The sequence below is a fragment of the Cupressus sempervirens genome, chromosome 5, assembly GCF_028749045.1.
Source record: "Cupressus sempervirens isolate cs-2001-9-10 chromosome 5, ASM2874904v1, whole genome shotgun sequence".
Lineage (NCBI taxonomy): Eukaryota > Viridiplantae > Streptophyta > Pinopsida > Cupressales > Cupressaceae > Cupressus > Cupressus sempervirens.
In genome coordinates this window covers 180,616,685-180,622,361 of record NC_143122.1, presented here as the reverse complement: position 1 = coordinate 180,622,361, position 5,677 = coordinate 180,616,685, and the positions used below count along the sequence as shown (strand labels likewise).

The window sequence follows — 5,677 nt, the reverse complement described above, 5'->3', positions numbered from 1 at the left end:
AGTGTGGGTATTGAGTTAACAACTACTGTCACAACCATTGGAACGCACTCAAGTACTGGGTCCTCTCCCCTAATTTTGATATGAAGGAAATAATGTATAAAGATGATCAAAAGGGGAAGAATATGAGAAAATAGATCAATCATCTTTTTTTTCTTTTTCCTTTTTTAAATGTCTTTGAAAAATTTTATTCAACTAAAGGTCTTGTTTTTCATTTCCTTAGATCTTTTTTGTTTTTTCTTTTTTAGGAGTAAACTCTTTGACCTTGTGCTATGAACCAATGAGGCCACAAACAAGGGCCTTCATTCCCATTAGATTTGAACCTTGATGGTAAGGATAACAACTCAACAACTTAACCATCAGAACATGCCACTATTGACGTTTTCCATAGATCTTTTAAAGCTATGTGCTAATATTGATTTCTAATGTACATTAAATATATATTTATAGAATATACTCTATAAAAAAACAACTGTTGGTTAAAAATTTTATACATTGAAGAAAACTAGATTACATGAAAGAATAAGAGTTCAATCAAAATGACTACCACAAGTAAAAATAAATAAAATACATAACAGAAATTGCTTACAAAAGTTCTAGAGAACTTTCTAATGAACATCTTAAATAAAGCCTATACGGCAATTACATTTGAATTTTCTAAGAATTATTCAAACCTTTTGAAGTAACCCATTGATTTCAGTTTTTGCTTTCCAAAAAACATGTTCTCCATAAATTTTGCCTAAGAAAAGATTGGACAATCATCAACTGATATGTTCTTGGCAGTTGGGCAAGAGGCTAATGGGCAACCATCTAAATGCTTTCCCCACCACTCCAAAGATATATTCTCCAGGCCCAAACAAACATAGAGAAGTACACCCATGAATGCCAAACGGTTCCAGTCCTGCTGAGAGCACATAGTTATGTCTCTGCCACCATTGTCTATGATATCTGTATATCACAAAACTGAAAATAAATCCCCATAATCAACCAGCTCGTGAAATTTACTGCACTATCAGAAGGCATGAGTGATGTTGCTCCGATAAATACAGACATATTTATATACTTTATCCATGTTTTCTCAGGCCACAACTTCTGTAAAAGCCATGCCGATATTGGGGTTATGGCTCCTACTAAGAAAGACCAGTTAGCAGCACCATATTGACCAAGGCTTCCAAAAATTCGCCCTGGACCAAACCACAGATGCATCATATATCACTTGGTCCACTGGAGAAACCCATGGACTGTTATCTGGTAATACTGCTGTGTTGCACAGATTGGGAATGTTGTCGATCATCCACCATGCTGTTACCATGTATACCAGTGCAGCAACACTTGTCCCTACCATGTGCATAAATATGCATAGTGAGGGAAATGTCAAGAAGAATCCTAAATTATTACGGAAAGAGTAACTAACTGTATCCTAGAAATGGCTTTACTTGTGCCATAAACATGGAGCGTGGAGGGATCTTCATGTAATGACCAAGTTTGAAATCTTGGAGAAAAGTTAGGGCTTGACCGATGGTGATAGTACTCAAAATCTTGAAGCAGATATTGGCCACTGGTCTGCCTGGGAGATGTAGCCAAAAATGTATTCAGAAATGACAGTCAAGCCCAGCCTCTGCATTGATCCAAAGAAAAAGTAAGAGAAAGTACATTTATGCAAGAAATTGTAGCACGATCGCCATTATCTTTTTCAAAATGCAAGTTTTTTGATACCTTATCAGTAGTAGCCTTTATAATGCCAATTGGTAGAGTGAAGAATATGGCAAGGCCGCATGAAAGGAGCACTCCCCACCACCGCAATTGAAGCTGGTCCTTAAACCACTCACAAATTGTAATGGTGATTGTTAAAGTCAAGGCGAGAATTGTGAAAAACCACCACTCTGGCACTGCTTTGTATTTTCTCATGAGCCTGGAGTGCACATCCATGTTCCTGCCTTTGAAGGTATCTATGCTAAGATTCCACATGTCTCTGCCATTGTAAATTATGAAGTTTGAACAATTAGGACCATGATTTCCAAATCTAAGATAATGATATTAGAGTGGAGGGAAGAGAGAAAATATTACTTTCCATGGAAGATGACTGCATGCATGACCGTGGCAGACAATGCTGCAAAGGCCACGCTATAAGAGAAAACAAAAAATGTGCTCAGATGTAACTGGCCATACTTCTCATAGGCCTGTTCGTCCAAATGAAGGTTGGAATCTACTATGGCAGAAATACTGTAAATTTGTCCTGTTGACGTGAAGAGGTCCTTGGAAAATATGGGGAAGACTCTAGCATCATAAACACCAAACCAATATATGAGTGGTGTAATCACATAGATTATGAGCACAAAGCCAACGGCCACATTGGCAGCAGCGAACCAGGGTGTGGCCAGTGGACTTCCCAGATATGAACAGACAGTTGACCAGTCCAATCCAACAGCACCCAGACCTAGCCCATGAAGACCTGAACCAACTTGCTGTGCAATAACAGATCGAGGAAACCTCCAGCACGGGCATGAAAATGATGACAGCAGGGGGAAAAGATAACCAGGAAGAAGGTAATAACAAAAGCTGCATGTTAGAGCTATTCGAAAGAATTGGATGCGCGTTAAACCCCCTTTTTGTCTCTCTTCCTTCTCATGAAGCGTTCTGCAAAAGAATCCATGGTTCAGAAGACTTGGCGTAAGAGGATGTCTTAAATTTTTCAATGGTATAATAGTAAGAAAGCACGAGAGATAAAAACAGGGGAGGAGGCTAGAAACTTTTTCTGATGAGCTGCTAGTAAGGAAATTGATATCACTGCCCAATTTGGAAAGGAAATGCTATAATCTAACAATCAATAATGGAAAGTAAATGCTATAATGTTATCCTCCAACAGGAAAGTGATTTCAAAGAAGTACCTCTTGAAAGAGTCAAAAGTAAATGCAGCGACAGAAAATTCATTACAGAAAATGGTCACTAATGCAGCCAAACTTAAGCCTTAGGCTAATCCATCTTCATGTAGCCCACTGCTTATAGCTCTTAACATGGTAGAAAATAGCATGCCTGAATAGGGAGACTTGGACCAGATTCGCAGGCCACCACATTGTAGGGGGTTCTACTAAATGCCTTCGAAATATGCCAGCCCATCCAAATCCCAATATCTGGAAAAGAAGATAACCGTTATGGGGATAATTGCACGAGGCATTAATAATTCTTTGCATAATGCATGGCAAAGTACACAAGATGATGTTCAAGCTAGGTTCTCAGTACCTACCACAGGCAGTTGAAATAGGGAAATTTTTTTTTTTTAAAAGACAGGCGAGATGAACATTGAGAGGCATGACATTTGAAAGCTTCTGATTTACTATCTTTTGCTCTTTGACTTCTTCATGATGGACCACTGTATGTGTTCTGAATTATCAAACAACAAAACATCCAGTGTAAATCAGAAGCCTTCAAATCAATCTCATGAACTGTGAAAAATGAACGCTAACTATTGAGAGGCATATGATACTGCAACATGTGCAGCTTTTCATCAGACAAATTTATTTAAATCTATCTTATTGCTTACAAAGTAAAATGAATTGAGGTTGAGAAATGTCATACTGTGCTTTCCTATGCATGGACGACTCAGTAAATTTTAGTTAAGCTACTAACAATATGTATGGTAAGTAGGAGATATTTTTTACAGTACATTAAATTGTGATATTGTTAATAGGATTTAACTGTGCAATTTTTGAACTGAACTTATTGACCCATATTTTATGAATTATGGCTCACAAGAACCATTTCTCATGAGACTGAATGGAACACTTAACATATATTTTATCTAAGTGTTGCTTATATAAATGAAGCATAGACTTTCCGGAATTAAACCCATCCTATTACTACTTCAGTTCAATTGTATTTAACCTTGAAGTTTCCTCCAAGGTTAAACTTACTTTGCTTGCAACCCCATTTACTATTTTATAACCTGTATGGTCCCATTGATCCTCCATTCCATGCTAATCTACAACTTGATTTTGATTTGACAACAGCTTATGAGCTTAAGGGACATTCTAATGAATAGTTCATAAGGCACTACACTTGGTGAAGGTTTTGCAAATGAGGTTGCAAGCAGAGTCATTTTAACCATGGAGGAAACTCCGTAGTTAAGCTCACTCAAGCTGGAGTAGTACTGGGATGGGTGATCTCCCAGAAAGTCCCCGTGCTTCACCTCTGTGAGCATCACCTAAATTCAATGAGTGCTTAATGTTCCATTTATTGTACTATTAATGAAATATGAATTAATGAGTTTGACTCAAAAACTAGACAATTAAATCCTGATAGCAATGTTACAAACAGCTTATGTGCCACTGCCAATATATATATCTACAGCCATTAACTCGTTGAGCATGGGATAAAAACCACACTTTTACCTGTGACATGAGAACTATCAATAGAGCCACATATAGGTCCAGATTCCTTTTGTAGAAGATCTTTATGATATAAACAATATGGATTCCATTAACAGGGCTCACATATAGGTCCAGATTCCTTTTGTAGAAGATCTTTATGATATTAACAATATGGATTCCATTAACAGGGCTAGCTCCAGCACCAGCAAAAATTGTAATAAGAACATGCTCTTTGACATTGAAAGGTCCTGGATTCATGTAAAACTTCCATTTGGTTCCAGGGACCTTAAACCTAGTTTCGGGCAAGTTAGCAGCCATGAAACGCCCTAGTGGGAGCACAGCAATCTCTGCAGACCGCCGTGATGGTAAGAGGTTCTATTCTGTAGGAAAAAAATTGATTAAGGAAAAAAAGACTAATTCATGAAAGCAATCCCAACACCCACATCCTGAAAGTGAGCACAGGGAGAGATGGATCATCAGTTGTGGGGACTGTAAGAGCTACTTGCTCAACTGGGGATACATCTTCCTCATTAGCCATCCCCTCGGTATAGCAACCATTTGGTTCTTCTTTTTCTTCGTTATCTGATTCAGTTTCGGTATTCCCCCCGCTGTTGATCCCTGAAATATTTGTATCATTTTCAAGAACTGCGGTATAACAGAGTAACGATTCATCTTGTTAGCAGGAAAAAGAGAACAGAAACCTAGCTCTAAATTATCTTTATTTTTCTTTTATTCAAAAAGAAAATCAACTTTTTACGAGGTGCTAGGGATGATGAGCCACATGAATCCTGCATGTTTTCTGTACCAGAATGAACACCTCCTATTTGTGATTCTCAACAAAAAAAAACACAATCAACTTCCTCAATTGTGCCTGTAAGTGGATTTGATGATCTGTGCTTTGGAATGATTTTACAATTTTAAAAACTCTGATGTTTGCAGAACGGCCCAGCACTGGTTCTAAGCATATAGGAATGAATATCCACTGTGCATAACAAGTTATTTGGTACCACGTTAGACACTTCAATTATTTTACGATTCCAAGACCGTGGAAACTGTTTTATTGTAGTCGTTACATTTTTTTAAATTAATTTTAAATGCAAATTAAAAATAAAAGTAATATGAATTTGTCCAAGGGAAAAAACAAAAAGCGAATCTGAAAGTCCCCACAAATATTGCAGCTGGTTGAAGAATATATCAAATGACAAATGAATCCATCTAACATGTAGATTGGAATAATCACAGTATGAAGATATTCCATAACTAAAAGCATATTTAATATTTAATATATGTTATTATTAGTCTCCTTATATAGG

At 37.2% G+C, this 5,677-nt stretch overlaps 1 long non-coding RNA gene and 1 pseudogene across 2 annotated transcripts; both read right to left on the bottom strand.

The window, feature by feature from the left end:
• Window positions 1–472: 472 nt before the first annotated feature.
• LOC149555008 (oligopeptide transporter 7-like) lies at window positions 473–4,741 on the bottom strand (annotated as a pseudogene). The gene is made up of 6 exons (XR_016364445.1): window positions 4,386–4,741; window positions 3,031–3,128; window positions 2,065–2,634; window positions 1,714–1,969; window positions 1,434–1,615; window positions 473–1,342 (listed from the first exon to the last, which is right to left on the bottom strand). The product of XR_016364445.1 is annotated as an oligopeptide transporter 7-like (transcript).
• Window positions 4,679–5,378, bottom strand: LOC149555007 (uncharacterized). Its single transcript, XR_016364444.1, has 2 exons — window positions 5,122–5,378; window positions 4,679–5,009 (listed from the first exon to the last, which is right to left on the bottom strand). It is a non-coding gene; the product is annotated as an uncharacterized LOC149555007 (long non-coding RNA).
• Window positions 5,379–5,677: the final 299 nt, after the last annotated feature.